The sequence below is a fragment of the Apteryx mantelli genome, chromosome 7 (genome assembly GCF_036417845.1).
Source record: "Apteryx mantelli isolate bAptMan1 chromosome 7, bAptMan1.hap1, whole genome shotgun sequence".
Classification (NCBI taxonomy): domain Eukaryota; kingdom Metazoa; phylum Chordata; class Aves; order Apterygiformes; family Apterygidae; genus Apteryx; species Apteryx mantelli.
This window is the reverse complement of record NC_089984.1, coordinates 44495496-44519699: the sequence shown is the minus strand read 5'-3', so window position 1 is coordinate 44519699 and position 24204 is coordinate 44495496. Positions and strand designations below refer to the sequence as shown.

General features: G+C 41.8%; 1 long non-coding RNA gene across 2 annotated transcripts in view; it reads left to right on the top strand.

Annotated features, from left to right (window-relative positions):
- LOC106489281 (uncharacterized) overlaps positions 1–10887 on the top strand; it is a 57769-nt gene extending 46882 nt beyond the window's left edge. The window contains exons 3-4 of one of the 2 annotated variants that reach the window (XR_010884673.1): positions 10407–10578; positions 10659–10887. This is a non-coding gene — a long non-coding RNA (uncharacterized lncRNA). Of the gene's footprint in view, positions 1–10406; positions 10579–10623 lie in introns of both variants that reach the window. The other variant, XR_010884674.1, reaches the window with a different exon arrangement.
- Positions 10888–24204: the final 13317 nt, after the last annotated feature.

Here is a 24204-nt window from a genome sequence, read left to right as displayed (position 1 = left end):
CCAAAGTATAGTGATGTGTCTTTCTGACAAATATAATACTATAAAAAACAAGTTCAGCATACTTTAGTAGTTTAAAAGGATTAAAGAGCTAAAATGTGCTGTTTGAGCAATTTTCAAAAATTCCCACATGATTCAGTAGGTTTGCTTAATGAATCCCTGAGTACTATCGCTATTCTTACCAGTGACTGACCTTACTGCTATCTCCTCTTGCATGGCAGTACAAAAAAAATATTGTGCACAGAAATATGGTTAGACAGGATGATGCAAACACGATGTAGATGTGGATGCAAAGGAATCTGCTTCTGATGGACTAACTCACATCTAGATAACTTCCTTCCTTCTCTCTGTATCTCAGTTTGAATATCTTCAAACTGTGGACAGCAAATATCTAGTTTTTCTGCGTGTCAAGACTGCTTGGACAGCTGCATATGCCATAGCTGCTCCTTTTATCAACAGTGAAGAAACAAGACTTTACTAGAGAACCGAGGGTGCCTATGGGGGCAGTCATTCGCTTTAACCACAACGCCATATTATTATGATTATTATATCCTTTCTTGACCTTCCAAAGAATGCAAAATCTTTAAATGTTCAAAGTTGTCTAGCTGGATAACAAAATGATTTATACGTAATGCTATTGAAAATTAGAATGGTATATAAATTCCCTCTTAGATCTCTATTTTAATTTTTATTTCAAAAATTATTTCAGAATTATGAAAACAATCCTCCTCAAATCACAATCTAAGCAAAATTTCACTTGTCAGTGCTGAACGGAATTAATGAATTAGGGCCTTATCTACTGATTCGGTTGCTGTGAAGGTTTTTCTTTTTATTCTGTTCCATCAGTGGTGAAGAACCCAGTTAGTTTCTGAGGTCTGAGGTGCTTTGTTTAACCACAGCCCCTGGGGCTGGTTTTGCCCTCCAAAAAGGCGTAGGTCTTGCTCAAGGGCTGCTTGGCTCCCTGAAGCTAAGGTGTTAGCCTCAGGGTAGGATCCTGCTGTTAGTCCCCAACGCCCGGAGGATCGGGGTTTGCCGACTGCGTGTAGCCTTTGCGGCAGGTGGGGAAGAGCTGTTGGGTGCAGAAGGCAGCTTGCCGTGCGGAGGACGTCGATTATATATAGGACAATATCGTCATTAATGCGACCCTCTGCTCGTGTGCGCCCCGGCTGGCAGCACGGGTGATGCTAGCGCTCAGGCCAGGTCATGTCGTGCATAAATCAGGGAGATGGCGGGCGAGGGAAATAAAAATGTAGAGAGCTGTGGTGATATCTTAAAATCTGTTATACTGCATGACTAGAATCCTGTTTTTCGGAGGATAAGAGAGAAGATGTTGTTATGATGTAATAAAGTTTTCTTTTTAATTAAAGAAGTGCTTAATGTCAGTCATGCTGCAGGAACCGAGGCCTCTGCGAGACAGCTGAGCACTGCACTGTGAAATATTGTGTTTTGTAAAACTGGAAGAGTTGAGTACAAACCACAACAGAGAGCAAACTGAATAATGAAAACAGAGAGATGGCATTTCCCCGTGGGGACTGAAAACAGATGGAGTTTACATGGTTCCTTCAAAACAGAAATATGCACGCTTTGAGCTTGCTCCAGCTTCACTGAAGTCAGTGAGTTTTCTTTTGACTTCAGAGGGTGGTGGATCTGGTCCTCTGAAGGGTTTTTTGTTTGTTTTGATTTAGAAGAAAATAGAACCTCTGTTGACCGCTGTCTGTATTATTCTCAGAGATACTGAGCATTCACAAGTATCTCCATATATGATACTTAAACTATATCCAGGTAGATTTTTTTATTGTATTACATGCCTTTTTATATTTAAAAAAAAGCAACAATCATAATTTAAGGACTTAAAATGCCTTTGGACTCTGAGGCAACCTTCATTTCAGAGCTGCGCAGTGTTGTGCAGACGTCTCCATTCTAAACTGTCCAAAAAGGAGAAAAAAGGGTGATGGGCGAGTGAAGAGTTAACAGGACGGAAGTTTGTCAATTGATATGCAAAAGAACTGATACGCACATCTTGTGTGCAAAGCTGCTGAACAGAGGAGTCAACAGGACTAAAGAAATCTACCAACCGATATGCGCAAGGATTGATATGTGCAAGGCTGCGGAATGGAAGCATTAACAAGACTGAAGAAGTTTGCCACCTGGAATCTGCACGGACCCCCGGGGAGGGAAGAAGCAATACAGAGGTGTTGTGGTCTTGCCTCGCTAGCAGGGTCCTCCCAAGCAGACAAACAAACAGTCCTGTGATTGTTAAACTTGCAAAAAGTCAGCAAAAGCGTTGTTTGCCCAGAGCCCCAGCCGTATAAAAAGAGACTTGGGAGCTAGGAGAGTTTGAGCAGGGACGGGAACGTGACCTGATCATCCTCTCCGGCTGGACCGTGAGTATCCCCCCCCTCCCCTTTTCCTGGGACGCTGGGTTAAGGTAACTCCTCGAGGTTGAGAGCCCTCTCACTAAGAGAGTGAACAAGAAAGCTTTCAAGTAGGGATAAGCAGTCCTTCCAATTAATAGTGCAGTAATTGACGGTTTCAGGTTATCCTTTCTAAATTAGTAACTGATGGTTTTGTGTTATTCTTTCTAAATTAGTAATCACATTATTTTAATGGATGTTACTAATCCAAGAACTTGTGTGAAGAAATAAACATCTTTTTTATTATTATTATATTACTGTCTCAGTCGTTGGTATTGAACCTTCATAGCGTGACAGTGCGACAAAGGGAAACTCATCCTGTAACATAAAATTGAGATACAGTGTCATGAAAAATTAAGGAAAGTGCAAATGCAATATTTCTGGATAAAAATACTCACTGTGTAATCTATTACAATTAGAGAGTCCTGCTAACATACTGCCAAGCAAAGAAGCCTGTTGGGCAGGAAAGTGACCCAAACCTGTGTATTTTGGAAATGGGCCAAATTAGCAGACTAAGCGTTGAGAGGATTGACCAGTCTGCTCTTTTATCTGTTGTGGCACCATCGTTGATGCTGATCTGTGGACAGTGAAGTGGACAGTGAAACCAAGGATCAGAAATAAAGCTGTGGGCATTGCTGTTTTGGCTCCTCTTCCCTCCACGTCGGGGTGTCCAAGCACACGCTGCGGCATCGTGGGACCTCCTGAGCTTGTTTCCAGCCGGATCGCTTTCCCGGTCTGTCTCCCTCGGCAGCTTTGTGCAGAGATTTGGGAATCCCCCCCTCCGAGGGCTCTGGATGACTTCAAAATATGCATCGGTTCCACCCAAGTTCTGAAACTGGCAATTGTGCACCAATGATTCAAAAAGCAGGAGAAAAGTCTTAAGCATTTGCGTTCTCCAGGTGTCAGAGGTGCAGACAAGGCTACGTTTGTCTGCCTTTGCTCGTCGAGCAATCCTCAGACACGGACCTAAGGTTACCGCGCCGTGGAGCATCGTGCCCAGAGCTGCATCCGAGCTTCCGGTGTCCCAGCGAGCAGGAGGAGCCACTTTGGTCGCGAGATCTGGTTCAGCGTCCGTTCGGTAAAAACATGCTACGGGGCCGGTGTCTCTGAATTACTGTGGGGAGCCTGGTGGGTCTCCAGCCTCCAGCTGAAACGTGAACAGATGTCCCACATGCAAGCCGAGTGGAGACCAGAGTTTTCACCTCCACTGCTTTGTACAACTGGGCTGAAAGCATGCAAGTAGTTTAATTTTTTTTTTTGATGGCACTGTGTAAAGAGGTTCTGGTTTATAAATAAGTGTGAATTTTCATGATCTGAGGGGTTTTAGACCATCAGCCTCAAAAATGGAATAGTAGTCATGGGTTAAAGTACATAAGTCAGTTTTTCTTGACGATTTCAGCTTTGTAAACATCTGATTTCTGCTAGTGTCTGAATTTCCAGATGGTGAAATGCAGCCGTTAGCGATCTGTATGCAGGTGGCAAAACATCTACATTTTTGAGCAAAGGCTGCCCAGCGGCGGTGCTTCTGCTCCCTGGGTTGACAGGCGCTGAGCTGGAGCTGGAGCTGGAGCTGGAGCTGGAGCTGGAGCTGGAGTTGGAGCTGCCACCGGAGGCATGCGGTGGCTGGGGCGAAGCCGTGCGGCGTGGGGACCCCAGCTCCCCGGGGGACGCGGAGCCCGCGGGACGGCATTGCCTGTGGCACGACGAGAGGAAAGCCTAGATGGAGGCTAACTCGGGTGGACATCCAACAGCAGCTGTCCTGGCGCTCTGCACGTTGCCGTGGAGGCCTCAGAGAGAAGCTGCTCTAAATGCATTTGTATCCCCAGAGAGGGGAATATAAAATAAAGGGATGAAACTGCTGTTGAGTCGGGCTATTTGTTATATATTTCTTACGAATGCTGTGAAATACCTTTGTTTTATACTGTAGTAGAAAGACCTGACAGTAGGTCACATCTTTACTTAGATGTCCATCATGCAAGTATTAGATCAAAGAGGCGCACGTTATCCATTGATTTACATCCATTATAATTCTGTGCACATTAACAGCAACCTATGGGAACAAGTCAGTGGAGACCGCAGCTGAGAGATTAAAGTTACAAAGAAAGAAAGATGTGTTGGCCAGTCTAACTGAATCTTTAGCAAAACAGTCCGATAGCGCCAGAAATGCAGTGTGCAGTACAAGCAACGTGCAACAGGGTGCAGCATAAGGCAACAATAATGGCAAAAGCTCCCGATGAAAGAAGGAAGGGTATTTGTCAGCTTGTTTCTGAAGGAAAAAGTAGCCCATAAGGTGGCAAGGAATTGATCAAAATTCAAGGAACTAGTAAAAAAAAAAAGTTGAGAAAAAAGATTACATATTGGTAAAACGAGGCTGACAGGCTCCCTTCCTCCATTTCTTCCTCCCTCCGTCTCTTTCTCTCTCTCTCTCTCCCTCTCTCCCTCCTTTTTCTCTTTTTCTCTCTTCTTCCTCTATTTCTTTCCAAAGGCACCTTTGGTTGTAGTTATCATTTTACCTGTCTTTCTGATGCCTTTGAAGTGCTCTTTCCCATCATCATTTTAGAATGTAATTTCAAAGTCAGTAGTATTTATACTTTTTTCTTTCCAAGACACTTCCTCAAATAAGCCGGTGCCCTGAGATTCCTGCAGATATGAAGGCTACTCAGTGTAATCAAATATGTATTGACTGCTCTTAGCTTCATAGGTCTTCAAGATTGACAGAAATTTAATTGTTCTTTGTACTTTTAGTCTTTCAGAGATACTATGCCAAAGCCCGTGACTTCCCTGCTGTGCGTGCCCGTGACGGGGCATTGACCCACCATCACGGTTCGTGCAAGCCGTGGGCAGATGGCATGCTTTGCTCTTGGTCTTCCTCGTTGGACCTTTGGCGCTTAGACCTGTTTCAGGCTGGCTCAGGGCTGTAGCTTCAGGATGCTCCAAGTTTGGCAGCTGCTGCTGGTCCACCCAGGAGCGTGCACAGAGCCAAACACGGCCAAAGCTAGCCTGTTTATGCACAGGGTTTAATCAGGGTTTCCCATCAGCAAGAAACGGGCTGGCAGTTTTAACCTGGGAAAAGCAGAGAAGTCGTGCCTGGAGAGCTGTTTTCATAGTGAGTAGCAGGAATTCCTGCTTCTCTAGGATATATCTGTATCCGCTATTCAGCTTCTTTCCTATCTCATTAATGTTAGACACGCTTTCTTTTCACCTTCGCTCAATGTCTTCTGCTTTTTCACTTTCCAAACTATTATTTTTAGCCTTTGCTGTGACCTTCTGCAAAGTGATATCAGAAATTTGGAACCTGTGTTCTCATCGGGAATAAGAGGCAGACTTCATTAATTTGGTAACAGCTTTCTATTGACTAAGGTCGGGCTGCGATTTCAACAGCCAAAGAGACACGGAGGCCTAATAGTATGAGGCCTAATAGGAGAAAGCACAAGCCTTGTAGGTGGGAAAATTCACTTCTGTTCAACTCTAACGCGATATTAACTTTGCATGATATTGGGCTCTCTGCCTTTATTTTCTGAGATCCAAAATAAATATACCTTTTCCCCCTTTAGAAAGTGATACAAATAAAGAAATAAATATGTAAATGCAAAGTTTATGTTATTACATTCAGATTATTTGTTTCCAAGGGATTGCTCTGTTGTTATTACAAATGTTATTTTGCACATCCAATAAAAAACATTTTTTCTGTAATTTATAAATTAAAAAAATCAACTTCAGCTATGTCTTTCATATTTAGTATTTTAATATTAGGCATGAGACTTTGAAAGTAAGCCATACGTAACCCATAAAAAGAGGCAACTGTAGTTTCTGAGCGATTGTGGAATTTTTTGAGTTACAGGGCAAGCTTTTTGTTGTTACTTCAGCAAAGTTGCAGAGGAATAGCTTTGCAAACTGCACCTGACACGAGGTGCAATCTGTCTCCTAGGAAATAAACAGTGATGACAGTAATATGTTTGCAGAAAATATCTTTGAGATTCTATTCCCAATTATTGACTTTAATTGTGGTACAGTTTAAACTTAGAGAAAAGAGATAAGCAAATAAAAAGCTTTGAAAGAATCTTAATCATAACCAAATATGCAACAGCTCAAAGTGATCCTACGTGGCGCACGCTAGGCGACACCCCAGCCCCATGGAAGTTCATCGCAACTTCTCGTCTGGGTGACCAGGGTCTTTGTCGGACACACGTAAGGGACAGCGACACGCTGGGAACGCGTCACCTCCCGGTTCCAGCACAGCAGATCAGAAACTGATGTATTTCTTGGCTGAAACGTGTGGAATTACACTGCTGTAAAAGCGGTGCAGGTGTTATCAGAATCAGGATCGTGATCATTAATACTGTTCACAACCGTCTCCTGTGAGACACTGTTGTGGCTTGCGTTGTGCAGGGGAAAATTCACTGATCTCCTACTGACGGTCGACACGAAACTCTGACTACGTCCATAGGGGTTTGGGCTCCATGGGGGCACCGGGGCCAAAGTTCTTCTGCAGAACATGTATATGCACACGGTATCATTGCTGCTAAGCCATTCCTGTTTATTCCTATACCTCTACTTACATAACCAACTTAAAAAAAACCCACAAACCCAAAACAGAACTTCTGGTTTATCTTTTCCTGGCTGATCTGTTTTCCAACCTAAATCAAGAAAATGCTTCATCTGGATGCCATGCTCTACTTCACTTTGACTTTATCTTTCCCTGCGTGAAACCTTCTGCTTCCTCCTGCAATCCCCAGTTAAGCAGTGGAACTGAAGTGACAGCTCCGTATTTCTCTTTCCCCATCTTCTTTATTACAGAGCACGCACAGACTTCTATCACATTGCGGGTGGGGAGTGAAAGAGGTGACTGTGAGAGGAACATGGCATATTTTTCTCCTAGGTTTGAGCACTGTCTTTTTTCTTCCTTGTTCTGTGCATAAATCCCACGTACTTACCCATCCACTTTGCACTTCCAGGGCTGCTTGTACATCCTCATGATAAAAATAGGTGAGAAACTCTTGATAAAACAGCTGAAATAGAGTGTCAGTAGGAGTGTGACTCTCCTATTTTTTGATAAACTTGAATGTGAATATTTCCTCTATTTTAATGCCTTCATGATTTTGTTTCCTTTTTTTCTAAAATACTGAATTTTCACTTTTACGTGTGTTTGTCTTAAAGTGGGGATCTCTGTCCACCTAAGACCAAGCTTCACTGCTCTTACCCATGCTGTGCAGAGTAGCACCTTTCTAACCATGTAACCCTTTTATTTAATGGGGAATAGGATATTTCTCCGGGCTAGTACTGCCGGCCAAAGCTGTTCCTCAGTAATAGTACTGACATTAAAAATGAAAAGCTGGGTTGTGATCCTAATTCAGCAGACCTCCCTGGTCAGCACAGGGGCTGAGGAGCTTCAGTTAAAATGATCCTAAGACAATCCAGCACTTGATGGTCCATTGTAGAAACTATTATGTATTTGCTGTCATATTAGTTAATTCTAGTTTTCGTTTCCAACATCTTGCTACACAGATGGTCTTTCATCTGTGGTAGCATCTAAATGGGGATCCAGGTGGCCAGCAATCAGCTAAGTTCACAGGCAGGCTTTGAACTTTCCGACATGCCTGGCACGTGTTCAAGTGCATTGGGTTACCCTGGGATGACATCAGCTGGTTATGGATTTGAGATGGATAAACACACATGCACTATGGTTATTTGGGCAGTTTTTAATAAAGTTTTCATCTTTTTTCCTGAACGTAAACAAAAAAAGAACAAAGGTGTTGCTTAATAAGCAATTGTCCTTTTTGTAAAATGAAAACTGAATATTAGAGAGTAATAGTGGGAAATCAGACACGCTGATGTGAAGCTGAATAAACTTGTCCATTCAATCCAGAGTCACAGCATATCACAGGTCAGACTTGAGTACGTTTCAGTAAGGTAATGGGTGTTTATGTGAAAAACAAAAGTGTTCAGCCACAGAGAAAGTAGTAATAGAGTAATAGAAAAGAATAAAGTCTGAGACTCTCAATAGGAATTGAAAACTTTGTGCTTCAGATGACAAACCCATTTCTGGATAACAAGATTGTAAAGAACATTTCTGAGTTTTTTTTCTTAAATTATTCTCTAGCTGTATTTGCACATTCCTCCAGAACATCTAGTTTTAGTCTTGTTGGAGGCACGTTAGCTTAGACAGGGCTCCTAGTCTCATCAGAAATGCAATTTCAAGGCATCTGTAGTCTTAGATGTGCAGAGGCACAAGTGTTTTACAAGCCATTTGGACAAAAGCACCACCTTGAGCTTGGTCTGCTTGGGCAAGAAGGCTTAGGCGACCGAGCTGCCTGTCCCCCTGCTTTGCTCGTTCCCACCTCGGTGACGTGTGAATGTGGCCAGTTTCCCCCAAATTTAGCAGAAGGAGGCAGGGCTTGAAGACAATCACGATAGTGTAATTTTCAAACGGTCGGTGGTTCGGTGGAGGAGAGACATCTGATTTATTGTCCACAGTGAAGCAAAGGCGAAGGGTTGGATGGGTGTCGTTTCTGCTTGGCCGGTCCTGGGCTACTGAACTTGTGCAGAGCAGTAAATGCGTGAGCAGCAGATATGGGGGATGCGGGGAGCGGGGGCTCGGGAGGCGCGCGGGGGAGAGCGGGGAGGTGCAGGGAAAACGGGGAATGAAGCCTTTTTGCTTAGGTGTTTATGAGACTTTTGTCTTCCGTGCATTTTTAGTCAGATGAGTCATTTTCTTATGACAAATTGCAATGTTATTAACAACACAGTAAGATTTTATAAAGTATAACAGGAATCATTGGTCTTCACAGTTCTGAGGGAGGGAGAAAATGAATCTTATTTTCACTTATGGGACGACATGAGGAAGCATCTGATGAGATCGAGTATAATAGTACTGCAAGGCACTGGTGTTATGGCAATATTACAGTGCAGGCTTCTACACTCAGCTTTAACGACAGTGTCAATTCAAGCTGGTGCAATGATTATATCACTGCTAAATGATATAATCAGGCCCCTTAGTCGGCTCATTTTGAGAAAAATTGCGAATTTCAACCTAGGGACTAGCAAAAATAATTAAATAGCTGAACGGAAGCTCTGGAAGCTGTACATTATGAACAGGCCTGAAGAAATTGTGTAGTTTTATCAAAATGGAAAAGCTTCATCTATCATTTACATCTCAGAGCGTAAATGGATTTTTTTGTATCGTGGGCTTTCCTGGTACAGACCTACAGAAGGGCCGAGGCCGGCAGGGACCTCTGGAGATGGTCTGGTCCAAGCCCTGCTCAAGCAGGGGCAGCTGGAGCAGGTTGTGCTCCCGGGACCATCTCCAGTCGTGTATGAACATCTCCAAGGATGGAGACTCCACAACCTCTCTGGGCACCTGCTCCAGTGCTCGACCACCCTCAGAGGAAGGAAGGGTTTCCTTGTGTTCAAGTGGAATAGCATACACATACACAGGTTTAGATGTTGACATACGCAGGTTTCAGCTGGCTGCCACATGTGAAGTCTGGAAGAAATTCCATTACAGCACAATAGTATGAACTCCAGAGGATTTTCTCTCAATCCAGTGGGCGCTCAGCAGAATTCTTAAATTGGGGTCAAGTGGATATAACCTAGAGGACCTGCTGGAGCAATCCTGCTCAGTGTTCATGAGGCGACTATTTAAAAAATCTCTTTACTTTTGATGTTATTTTCTGTATGCTTTTATAGTTCAAGTAAACCTTTTGGAAAAGAGTAAGAAATTTCAGTCTTGAGAAAGATTTGAAGGGAAGAGGTTTCTGGAGTCTAACATGTCCTCTATGCCTGCACACTTGCTGAGATGATAAAAAGAAGGGTCCTAGGTGGATGATTACAGCAGAAAAGCCAAAACACCCAAGAGATGGAAATTAGCTGTGGTCTGCTAGTAAATATCCTATTTATTTTTTATTGGAAATAGCCAGAAGAATCATTTTCTATATTGACACTGGGGCTCTCTCACACTTAGAAATACATTTTCACAGAAAGATTTTTTTTTTTCAGGTCTTTGCTGAAAAAAAATTCTGAGAAACTACACTGAACTGAGTTCACCTACGTGAAAAATTACAATTGCCATCAGCATTGCCAAGCCTTGAACCTGTGACCTTGGGCTGTCTATTTTTATCGAGTTTAGCAAGTGGACTTGAGTTGAGTGGACTACTCAGCTCTTTCAGAGGTGCAGTCTATAAACTACTCTATTGCATTTTGTCTTTTCTCTTAGATATTCACTTCCTCACTTGCAGCTGCTATTTGCAGGTACCAGGTCCCCTGACGCAATGCCTCGAGTTCCTCAAAATGAAAAGAAAAAGAATTTGGAAGCTTGCCTTGAAACACTGCAAGAGAAGAAAGAAAAGAAATTTACAGGCTTGTGTTAATTTTCTCAGTTTTCTGACATTTTTAGAAGTGGTTTTTGTCCTTGTGTTTAGAGAAGTTCAGTTTATTAGACATTGTACTACATAATATAATAATTATGCAAATAAATGCATCATATACCTGCTTAACCTAATGTTATTTTCTTTTGAGTATGTTCAGATTCTCATCTCTTTCTCTTAAATATTTTGAAAGAAAACTAAGACTCTACTGAAAGAGGGTAACTGTGTACTCTTCTAGCCAGGGGTATCAAATCTGAATAGAGAGTTTTGTCTTTATTCTCCGGTTTATTACATGGCAGAGCCTTCCCTTGCTGTTGTCCCAGGAGAACAGGTGTTCATTTGAGTAAATTCTTTCTGCTAGTCTCTCCAGATCAATATATTATAAGAATTTTTAGACTAATGAGGAAAGACAGATCCTCAGAAAGAGAATAAAGCAGGGAAAAAAATAGCCATAGAAAATTTGTCATGAGGGCAATTTCCAGCTGAGGAGAGCAAAGTGATATTAATCTCGGCTCTAAAAGTCAAGGACGCTTGCTGCTGCTTGTTTGTTGTTCAGTATCGCACGTCCTCAGTCACGAGTGTGAAAAAGTGAAGAGAAACCAAGTACGTTTGTGAACATCGGGAATTTAAGGTCATGAAACACAGGTACGTCCAATTATTCCTGTCCTTGGAACGCCCTGATCAGCGCATGGACGTTTTTCAGAATAAGGATGCTACTATAAGAAAAGACCCAACTAACCTACAACAGAGAAAAAAGTCAAGAGTCTTCGGAAATCTTTGTGGATAATCCATGTACAGAAACCAACCATTACTAATATTAATTTATACCTCAGCAGTGCTTGTTCAGATTTTGGGACTGTCGTCTCCAGGGCACTTCATAAGCACAGAAGAAAACCTGTGTTTTGAACAAAACAATGTAAAACTTATATTGGTTCTCTTTTGGAAGCTCCACAGTTTTGCAAGTTGTGTATACTCATATACAGTTTCTATCTAATGAAGAAAAGCAAGTAATAACTTAATCACTGTACAGGAAGAAAACTCCCCCTTTCTCTTACCCCTTTAATTAAATAATTTATCCACAATTCTCCAAATCCCTGTTTCTTAAGATCCAGTCTCTCAGAAATATAATAGTAAATAGAAATATATAGAAATATAGTAATAAAGTATAGTAATGTAATCTTATACTTAAGAGGGACCAAGTCTGTTTATTAGAATTTTAAACTAATTTCTCTCTTAAGTGATGAAGAAATGGGCAAAACCTCATTCCTAGAAAACATTTGCTATGTGAAAATATTTGTTTAAACCCAAAGATTTAGGCAAGGCAAGCATGGTTATGACTGACTTGGGCTGATGTTAGTTTTCGAAGCTGAGAAACGTTTTGAGACTAATCCTCACGGTATTTACGCTACACCTCATAGGACTGTTTTCCCTGGGGAAGGCTTCGCCCTGCAAGGATTTGTGGAATACTGTGAGAACAATTCTCCTTTTCACACTTCCCGTAATAACACAGGCAGTGGTGCAGAAGAGTAGGGTTATTCCAGTCAGTTCCCAAGAAAATGCTTGAACGTGCTAATGAGGGAAAAAAAGCAAGAAGTGGCGATGTTCAGTCTAGAGGCATGAACTCCAAGGAGGGACATGGGACGTCTTTAATTATGTAAAAGACTATGGCAAAGAACAAAGCATTAACCTGTTATCCGTGTCCACCCAGGAAAGAGCAACAACTGAGTCTTCAGTCGCAGCAAAGGAGAATTATTTAGTTATTCATAGATGTTTCCTGTCGTCGGAGGGAACCCGTGAGCAGGGGAAGAGGCTGCCCCTGGAGGCTGTGCCTTCGCTCAAAGAGCAGGCCGGAAAACATCCGTCAGGAATGGTTCAGCTCTGCACGATCCCGCTGAGGAATTGGGGTGATTTACAGGGTTCAGAGACCCTTTCAGTCCCTTGCCCTCCTAATATTTATTTCTCCTTGTATTAGTCATGTGTTTAGTTATTAAATGTGCTCTAAGATTAAAGGAATCTTAACTCTCACAGATATTAATTAATGAAGATTCGGGACAATCCTGTGAGGCTACTATTCCCATTTCACAGGCGGGGAAACTAAATAAGAAAGATGAGAAGCTCAGCGTTGCACAGAGAGGCTCTGGTTTCAGTAAAACCCAGGAGTGCTGACTCTCTGCTTTGCATATTCTTACAACCAGACCCATTTATTTTCCTGTTACTACCTCTGCAAAACAGTCCCCGACTTGCCGTGCAGAGTGAGCTTCCTCCTCTTTATAGCGATGAACTGGACTGACCCGAAATCTGGGCAGAGCGCCTCTCGGAAGCAGAGGAGCGGGTGAACCTGATGGGAACGATGAGGATGAGCATAGAGGGAAGTAACGAATAATTTCTTGCAAACTCTAGCAAACGGAAAAAAATACAGAAAAGACCAGAAAAAAGCCAGTATTATTTTTGTTAGCAGGGTGTCTTTCTGTGGCTTGGAAAAAAATGCATGCAATCTGAATTTCAGACATGATAGCCTACCAGTAACAGTGATAAAATATTAACTTTTTCAAACATTATTTTCATATATATTATCCTGGCTTTAACTCTTTTTTTTTTTTCACTGAGTTGCCTTCTTTCTTGAAAGTATTCCCAGGATGTAAATCAGTGTTTTGTATCTCCCTGGGAATAACAGCCACAGAAGTCAAACAGTCTTTTTCCACTTGATGTTTGAGATATGCATGAAAGCAGAAGAAAAGATGATCACAAGATGATCTACAGTGATTCTGTAAAATCACTTGTTTCAGTCAGATTAATTTTTCATTGTTCATTAGTTTTCTGTCTACCTTCAGTTACTTAGCTTCACCCCCTTCAGGAAATCTCCACCAAGAGTATGTGCGCAGAGCTGTAAACTTGATTTCACTAATTATCATTTCTTCCAGCACTAAAGTCAGCTTGGATTACTCTAGATTATTTTTCTTTTCTCTTAGTAAGACACTTGATTATATTTGGTTTATAGACGAGATGGAACAGAATTAAGCCCTGAATCCTAAACACTTGGACAGCTGAGCTAGAGCTGTCTGAGGTCCGGAGATCTTTGCTGAGGACTTTTAGTTATTTGTGTCACAGATGGTATAGATATCAGTCACAAATGACGTACGCTTGGGTATATAACACTTACAGAGAGTCACATCTTTTTGGAGCGACAGGGACATTAAATGGATGCTCAGATGTCTCAGAAGAAGGGTGTTCACGTTAAGAGTGTACAGTGCAATACTCCAAATAAAACTTGTGCGTCAGATATGGGAAATTATGTACGTGACACTGGTGATCCATCTCCCTTTGTAACACCACCCTTTAGCTGTTTAGCAGTACTTGCAGTACTACTGCTATATGCATCTATATGTGTGTATACACACACACACACACACACACACACACACATGCATATAATATATATGTTTATATAGCACACATATATGCATAAACTATGTAAATATATGTATTTATATAGCATTACTTTTGCAAATAGCTATACAGTGTAGCTATACTATTATGCAGTAAAACTTTAGGAGGTATTTTCTGGTCAGTGAATGTGACTTTAGAGTTCTTATCTTAATTCAGGACTAACAGAAAAATTCTTCTAAGGCATCCCTTAATTCTGGTTTCCTGTGCCGTTTCTTTTGGCTCTCTTTCTTTTTCTGGTTGTTTTCTGTTATTACTGGCTCTTTGAAATATGCAGGCTCATAGGATGCCTCCTTCATTCACCTAGTGGTTGAGTTAATGCTACAATTTTTATATTCATGTATTTTTCAGTGCCTGCTTGCCCAGATCGTGCCCTCTGCAGGTGACAACATTTCCAGAACGAGTGTATAGTGGCTAAAAAAGCCTCTCTGAAATCTCCTAGTAGGGCTATAAGATGCTCTCTTCCACCACACCTGAATCAAGAAAATAACTGTGCTGAGCACAGTTTACAAAAATTTGGCCGGCTAATGGAAAGAAAACGGAGCATGTGAGCCCAAAACCGGGAACGCCGCCTTGCTCGCAGCTGCCCCTCTCTCGTCCGCCAGCCCGCGGCCGAGCAGCCCACCACGCGAAGCTCTGCTCCGTCCTCGAGGCGTCTTCCTTCCACTTCCCGGGACACAGTGCTTTCCAAGTGGCCATCGTTTCTCTGATTCCCTGCGCTTTCCGGCAGTCGTGCGTAAGGAAGCGGAAAACCAACAGCAAGAGAAGGTGGAGCACGAGGCCGCTCGCCCGCGGTGGCCTTGGGAGGGTCGCTGGAGCCGAAGCTCCGTTAATGCCGCTGGAGAACTTCCCGGCGGGAAGAAGTAAGTGCAGTACGCTGTAACCAGTCATCGGAGGGGAGCGGGCCTGAAAAATAAATCTGTGCTGCTTCAGAGGGAAGAAGCACACCAAATGAACTGAAAAATGAAATGCCGCTGTGTTCACCGTTTCGTATGCTCCAGTTTGTAGTAAAGCAAATACAGAATTTCAAGTTCTGCCATCAACAAGTGAAGAGAGAGAAGGTTACCTTTTTCTCTTTCTTAGGCAATACTATCCTGGCCAGGATCTATAGGTTCGCAGCTATTATTGGGTCAATAACTCAATAACAGTGACACCATTCATGACACGATGGATCAAAAGCTTTTCAGGGAAAAGTTTCCAGCATGGCTAAATTACGATCCCTTCTCTGCATACGAACCTGTTATTAAGCAATTGAATGTTTCTTACCTCTTTACACCCGCTTTCAGGATAGGGAGAAGAGCAGCTTGCCTATCGCGCAAACATAATGCGCTTCATGCGCTCAAGAACATTTAAGATTCTTGAAAGAACTGCAGAAATACATAAATATGCAAATTCCATGCAGATTAGGCAGGTAAAAATGCGTACTTAATAAATATTCTTCGGAAGTCTCCATCTCTTCCCACAAATGTTCGCATTTTCCCCCTTTTTGGGAAAGGGCAAGTTTTGCTCCTTTTTTGGTCTTGTATGTGAGCTTGTTGCTTGTTTAATAACTGGCCCAAACAGCCTAAGGTGTCCACTGCCCTGAGGGTGTAAAAGGGCCAAGGAGAACGCTGTTTCATTTTTAGTAAAGTCTCTGTTACTCTATTCGCTGAATAGTCCTGGACTGTCATCTCACTTCTAAGTTAAAGGTTAATCAGTGGAGAAAGGAGGTGATGTCACTGTCATAGTTTAATATTAATACATCCGAGCGTGTGCACCTTCGAGCGTTAACAAGTGCGCCAAGCTGCTGCTGTTAGGATGCGCGTTACGATGATTGCATTTAAACTATGGCACATTCTTTCGAAAAGGTTTTTAAAATCCATCTTTCCCTGCTCTGCGGAAACAGGTGCCATGCTAAGTTCAAATTAATATTTTAAATGAGATCTCTTTTTATTCTTGCCCCCCGGATGCCGTGCTACCCGTATCGCCCTGCCTGCATGTCCTTGTCTTTTGGAGAAGGAGGGTCTCCACTTCAGGGCTGCGGTTACTCCTCCCTCCTGCCTCCCGGTAGCTCAGCGGCATACCTTTCTCTGATGTTACTCTGTTGGTTTTTTTCCAGTATGTTTTTCTTCTCCTTTAAAAAAAAATACCTTGATTCTGCATTAAGAACAGCCCACCAAGAAGAGGAGCCCAGGGCACAGGACGGCTTGCCTACGGCTTTTCCCATGAGCTCCAGAAAACAAATAGGGCATGATATAAGACAAAATAGCTTGGCTTGTTTTTTTCCCTAGACACCTTAGTATGCGTTTTTTTTGTTTTTTTTTTCTTTTCTGGTATATAACAAATAATTAGTGTCCTCTTTCCTTTTATCCCTTACACACCTTAACAAAGCAAGCAAGAAAAAAGAAAGCAGTTGGCACATGTATATCTAAACAACCTCTAAAACTGCTGAATTCAATGGACTAATTAGACCTGCTATAGCAATCAGTGATCACCATGGGGGGAATATGCATAGCGCAGATATTTTATGCAGAAATTCCTTTATCTAAAACTAAGCAAAAATCTTTGGTTAGTGCAGCAGAGAACCTAGTTACAAACAGGAAGACCACCGTTGTATTGAGCTGAACCCCACGGTTCTTCTTCAAATAGCCCTCCTTCATGTGTCAGCATGCGTTCATTGACTCTAAATTGAAAACACAGCTTGAAGATTAACTTGTACTTGTGTAAAATTATCTCTGAGATCCCACCGAGATGACCCTGATATCATGAGGGCCATGGCGTTGGGTGATGACTTCTACTAGTGGGACCTCTATTGAGTTAATCTTGCACTTCTGTACCCAAGTTAAGAGTATAGAATAGACTGCTCACTTATATTTCCTTCATCCTTGCCTTGTCTGACTTGCCAATCAACCAAACTATAAATCAATCCACTTACTTTGTATGTTAAAAGCAAAAGCATAGTGGTGACATGGATCAAAATCATAACCTGTCACAGCACTTCAGGATCTCCAGCATGTGTCATGCTACAATCCAATGTCACTGGAAGGTTTATTTCATTTTATTAAAATAAGAATTAATTATATCGGATCATTCTGTCAAAGTGGTTACACTGTAGATTGGTGGTTGACTGCACTGAAGCATCTGGATCTTAATTTGATATTGTATTCCCCCCACACAAACAGAAATATTACTAGTGGGACATTTTATGAATAAAGAAAATTTTATAATGAAGTATGGTACTTACTTAAAACCTCATTATCCCTATGCTGTTTTTTCCCCGAAAAGCTGCATGTTAATTTTGTTGCCTGTAGGTAGAGAAGAAAATGCTGCTTCTCTCGTCTCTCGTTCCCTTGTACATCCTGGTTGGTACACCATAAATTTTGGGGAGCAAGGATCAGAGAGATACAATTTAGAAACAACAGAAAGTGACCGTGAGCATCCAACAGAGTTCGATGATGCCCTTCATAAGCATAAAATGACAAGAATAAGAAACCTGATGTTAGAAAAGTGAAAAGGACAAATGGGACGGGAACGGCATCATTAGACATTTATTTATGCTTTTGAACACAGGTTTGCAGATATGCAAGATCAGCCCATGGTCCTGGCACAGCTCAGTCCCCTGTGAGACAGCGCTGGGTGGTTGGGTACATCCAACGAGTCACACCGCATGAGCCTTCTGCGGTTTAAAGTTTCCCACTTCTGGTCTAAGGCCTTATTTTGGATTTTAAATACAGGTTTTTCCATTTCTTGCTGACAATGTTGTGAATTGTGACTAGTTGCTGGCATTATTTTAACAGGTGCAGTGCGAACGATACTGTCTGCGCGTCTGGTCAGAACCTGCTTTTCTGCCCCACACCAGATTTTTGAGTTCCTCTTTTGAGAAGCTGTGAAGCAGAGCTAAGGAAAACAGATTCGTAAAGGATCCGGGCATATCAGACTGTGATAAATGCATAACATTTTCGGCACCTTTTAAAACGAGGCTGTTCCTGGAAGTCCGAAACCAACGCACACAACACCTGTGGTGTGGGAGCAAGGGGAAAACAATGTCTGGTACAGGAATTATTAGCAATTTCCCTACATATGCCATAAAAGAGGCATCTAGATATGCTTACAGGTTGGAGTGAGGTAGTCTTTTCTCACTTAGATTTAGAATTAGTTTCAGGCTAAAATTAATTCCTCATATAATGATGATGATGATGATGATGATGATGCGAGAGCCATGGTTGATGCCGTTGGTATGGGATTGGGGTTGGAGCCATTTTCTAGCCCCTAACTGAGAGAGGGAATATTTGTCCCTCCTTCGGGTTATGTTCAGCTGCTGAGCCAGGTGCGGAGATAGATCATAGATTTACTTTGCTAATTCTAATGTTCATATCAGATGTTCCTCTTTTTCACTTAGGCTTGCTGCCACTGAGTACTACAGGTCTGTCTCTTAGGGGTTAGCTTATTTATTTTTTATCGGCTACGAGCAGGCATCACGTTTGGAATACCAGGTCTCCTGATACCCTTTTCGTCCGGACTCCTCACACCTTGTCACCCGTACTCACAAGCACGGCTGTTCTCCCGGCACGGGGAGGGAGATGCTCTCAGTGCCTGCAAATTCCTTGAGCTGGATGGCCTGGTCCAGCTGAATTTTATTTAGTGCAAAATTTAAGGAGGGAGGGGAGATGTGGGATGATGATGCATTGAAGACTTGATTGCATATGTGTGTGCTTTAATAAAGTCTGAGGTTTGAGTATAATCTAGAAATAAGTGGGTGTTACAGTTAAGTCAGAGCTATCATGTCTGTCAGACCAGGTTTAATACAATGCAATGAGATGTATTTGACAGAAAGTAACCTTAGTCAGATCAAGTCTTGAGTCCAACAGGGGTGAAGCTCTGTTTGCTTTTTCAGCTGTGTTTAATGATATTGCAATCTAGGAGGGCTCTGAAGACCAGGTGAGAGGAGCCAGTCACATGGCGGGTGCAAATTGAGACCAAGCCAGGAGATATATAAACCTCAACAACCCCTCCTTCACTCAAGAGTGTCTTTGCCACTGCAGGTCTCCTAGATGCTGTAAGTATCTCAGCTTATTTTTTTTTTTTGCTTTTGAAAGCAAAGGCTTAAACAGTATCTGGGCTCCTCTTTTCTTCTGTGTCTTGAATGACAGCTTCCAAGCTGTCTCAGCTTAATGTGATTATGAGCGTGGAAATGTTAAAGTCTCTCTAGTGAGCTGTTTTTTAACAAGGCAAACTTTGCTTCTTTAAAACTTGCTCTCTCTTTAGTGTTTAGCAGCCTTCATACATCACAGCAGTGCAAGAAAGTTCAAGTGTTTAAAAACTCTGTGGAGTGTTAATCTGTTTAAAGAGAGCCTCTTTAGTAAGTGTTGCACTGAAATTGTGGTCTTTTCCCTCTTTGTGCGGCTGGCAGCTGCCAGGAAGCCCGATACATCGGCCTGACGAGTAGCTTGTGCATGAAAAGGTAAATGCTGCAAGGTGCTGCCTCTGTTTTCCCTTGCACTGCGGTGATGAGGGCTCTCCTCAAGGGCAGCCCTTATCTGGGTGAAAAAATGGCTTTCTGAGCAGTTTTAGAGATAAATTTTATTTAATTAGATTAGGGTATTTCTATTAGGTAGGGCTTGAAGGGGCTTTGAAAGAAGTGGTAGAAGACGGGTTGTCATTTAAAGTGATCTATCTGCCCTGGGATGCTCTTAGAGAACATTATTTAAAAACTGATAAAAGATGTGGCAAAACCTCCAGTGCGGTTTGCAAATACGGATGTTCTCCTTGGTGACATGTGAAGCTAGTAGTGATCCTGTTCTGTATGAAATAGAAACCTGAAAGCTAGGTATTTTGCTTCTTTCCCAAAGTTTTCTGGAAAACTTGGCTTCTGGAGATAGAAAAGGGGCTTTTGCCAGAAGAAATGCTTCTGACAAAGTTTCTTGCCTTATAATTTGTTTATACTTATAATATAGAAATGGACTCTGGGGTTGAGTCTGATTTTATTTATACAGGTCTCTGGCCTCCTTTGAGTGATGATGGTTATTTGCACACTGCAGCTTGCTCCACCTGCCACTTGCAAACTATTTGGCCCCATAACTGCTTTTTGGTTTTTTTTTTCAGTATTTGTTTTAATTTCTCTTTCAGTTTTGCTGCTTTTTACTATCTTGCAAGTGCAAAACACTTGTTTGCTTCTTGTAAAAATGGGCTTTGACTATGGTAAGCCAGGATTAAGCTGCTAAAATTTTGAAAAGTTACTGTCAGCTCATGTAGCAGACAACAGTGGTGTAACACAATGTGCAAAATACTAGAAAAAATCCATGCCTGCTACTCAAGCAGTGGTTTCCTTTTGGAGCATCTTTGCCCCAAGGACTGGCTCTGGGTGGGCTGCGGTGGAGGAGGAAGCTGTTTCCTCTCTAATAGTCCAGGAAGATCACTTTGAGCTCAGGAATGAGAGTCTTATCTTCCTTCAGGCTTATTTAAGGGCCTGTGTTTATTTCATCTTATCTTCAAACCTGATTAAATCACAAATCAAGAAATTGAGCAAAATGGTAAATGTTTAACTCAATTATACCTAATGAAAAACCTGAAGCATTGAAAGCAGTCTAAAGGAAAATTTTTAAAAATGATTCTTTCCCCTTCTCCCTATGATGAATTATTTTAACATTGACATTTTGAGTGCTAAATTCTATTTGAGCGCTATTCTAACTTTTATCCCATGAATATCTGAGAGTAAAGTTCAAACTATGGTAATTTAATCAGGCTGGATTTTGGCAAGGCACTGCTATTGATTGTTATCCTTTGTAAGTAATGCCTTTCAGTTAATGGGGAATTTTGTTTGGTATCTTGGTTTGAGAAACATGTTGAATCTTTCAGTAACTTAGATCTACTCTGATAAAAAGAACTTGTTTCACTTAGGGCCCAATGAAGTCAGCAGAAAGGTTTCTGCTACTGTAATCTCATGATGTATAGCTTTTGGGGAGGAAGAGGAACATCTAGACAGATTTTTTTTCTCAACTCCCTACCACCAATACTAACTGTAGCTAAGGAATAAAAAAAAGAAACAGTTTTCATGCAAGTTTCTGGTAATTAACAGGAACTGTTCTTTATAGGCTGTATAGAAGAACAAAACTGGATTTTCAGGTGACAGCTCAGATGTAAATAGTCTCCCCTTTCATCCTTCCTGTTGCCAATGGGTCCTGGAAATAGCAACTGCTGTTGTAGGCTCAGGCTTGGCTTTAGGAGAAGCCCAGTGCTGGACCAGCGGTTATTTGTCAACCATCCTCAGAGGTTGAACTGAATGATTTAGGCTGTGTTTCAGTTTAGCTCTGTTCCGATAGACCTCAGGTTTGTGTGTCCCTTGATGCCTCCCTTACTCTATTAACAGAAAGGAGCACTGATAAATCACCAAAGTAAATAAAGCTGTGACCACTTTGAAGCAAAGTATTACAGCTGCTGGGCATCCAAAGTCTTGGAGAACATGGGGCCACCTCCTTAGCTACTCAAAGGGATGCTGCTGGCAGTGTGAATTCTCTGGCAAAGAGGCTGTAGGCTCTTGCCAGCTATTTTGTTTTCTCTTGGTGGATGAAGATAGGCACATGGGATAAGGAATGGTACAAGGCTGAGGTTTTTTATGGCAACCTTGTCTTTGGAATATCATGGAGACTTTTGCAGCTTCTAAGAATCAGGTGTCTTTTAGCTTGGTCCTACTTGTACTACAAGGAGAAGCCGAGTGAAGATGAGGCCAGGATGAGGGATAAGCAGGGTCCTGCAGTCATCTTGACAGTGTCCCTTCTTGTTCATGTTCATTTGTGCCCTGAAACTGCAAGAGCACTTCAGGCAGCTGGGCTGCCCCATGGGATGGGGGTTGGCCAGGGCCTTTGCTGCCTGTGGTTTGTGTTGATTAAACACTAGAGCATCTGGTGGTGCTGTAAAGCTGTGGCTGTGCAGCCTTCTTTGATTGTTGTCCTCTTCATAATGAAGTAAGTATAAACTATCAGCTTATAAAACTCACAGAAAAAGAAAACAGATGGTCTAATTATGTGGAACTTCTGGAAATATTGAATAATATGTGTTCTGTAGCCTGGGATATGCTGTATAGCAATTAAAGTTTAGCTCAGTGCAGCTGAACAAAAAATGATTATTATAGATTGGAAAAGGGAACAGTTTCTTATTCTGCTGGCAAATGGAGAAAGAATAACTCAAAATTTCACAAAGGACACTTTAAAATAGCTTTCATCAAGATTACCCTAATAGGAAACACTAGCCAATAAATATCCTTTCAAATTTCAAGTAGTGTTAGGCAAATATGTGAAGGATGTATATTAACAGGAGGTGACTCCTCTTATGACTTAAAAACACAAACCTGGTTTTGTTGCTTGGTTTTGCAAGGGCACTGCTGTGTTTGTTTCATGGTTACTTTTGTGCGAGGGGTGACAAAAGTGAGACCTTTCCATCATTTTGTATGCTCCACGAATGCCTTTGGTTCTCCTTCCTTTTCTTGATCTAATGCTTTTGGGTATTAGAATTAAATGTTCTGGATCCACCCAGAAGTGGAGCCTCTGTATGGTTCTGGGCAAAATGCCTGCTAAGATAAAGCCTGAAGGGCTGAGTCCTTTGGTGTTGATGTCCACCAGCACCAGCGGGGTCACAGCGTGCAGAGGAGATGAGACTGTGTGGGCTGAGCTTGGGAGCAGTGATGAGCTGGGAGCTTTCCCAGCCAGAGCTGTGCCGCAGGCTGGGGAGCTGGAGAGCATCCACTGAAGCTTTATCTTGTGCATATTGAACTAAGTTCACTCAGCTCTTTTGGGCATTTTTTTGGAAAGCACTTAGGGCAAGCTTGCCCTGTGTAGTGACTGCAGAATTACATTAACATTATTTCAAGAGTTGAAAACAAAACAGTTTGATAAAATAGCTTTTCTTGCTTAGAGACAAAGCTTTAATTGCAGCAAATGGAACTAAAATCAATATACATGGGAATGACCTGCATTTTGGGACCCTGGGTTCTGTTGATTTAATATTTACTTAATGGCTTGGTTAATGTGTGGTTTGTCCATCTCAATAGATTTTGAAGAAAAGGGTAAGGCTTTATAGTAAACAATATAAAATTCAAACAAAGGCAACTTAATCAACTCCTAGAAAAATGAGTGATTGAACATGTCATAAGCTGACGTCATATTTATCATGCTAGTCATTAATACTGTAGATCTTCTGTAATGGCTTCATTAATATTAAAAAGGATTTTAGTGCAGAAGTGTTCTGTTCTTATTTTTTGCTGCTTGTTTCCATCCAAAATTCAGACTCTGTCCAGTCCCTTACAAAAAGTAGATATTTTAAAGCTAGTGTAAGCATACATAACGCCTCAATATTATCCTGAATAACCTGGATTCTTTCTGCCCAATTTTGATATGGTATATAATAAGTTACTGGTATTTGCAATATTTGGGAAGAACGTAGATGATTCAAAATAGTGTGTAATGCTACACAAAGCTGGCCGCCTGGCCTGGTTTGATATAGAATCAGCTAAAAATGTTTGTGCTGGTGGAAAAAAGCTATTCAATAGGAATAGCTCATACAGCTGTCTGAAAGACACCCGCTTCCTTGGTGGCTTAAAGAGCTTCCTCGGAGAGCAGGGTTTAAGGCAGTGGGATTTAAGAGGAAGTAAGTTGGGATTTAGCAGAATAAGCTAGTCTGTAGATGTGACTGCCTTTAAAATTGGAGCAAGGAGACCCTTGTGAGGATGCCCCTGTGTTGGGGAAAATGTACTTGTTATTGGCCACCTGGCAATACTTTGAAAAACAGCTACTAAGGGATCCTAAGAAAGAGGTTTAATTTCTTCTAGACTGAGGAGTCAGGTTGGTAGCCCATACCTTCTTGGGGTACAGATGTTATTTCTGCTAAACATGAAGGGATATTATTCTGGCTTATTTTATGTATTTAATTTTATAAAAGCAAAGTGTACTGGAAAATCAAGTAGCTGTCTTCCAGTGAAGAAATCTCTAACAAGAAATTCATAGATGAAGGTCTTT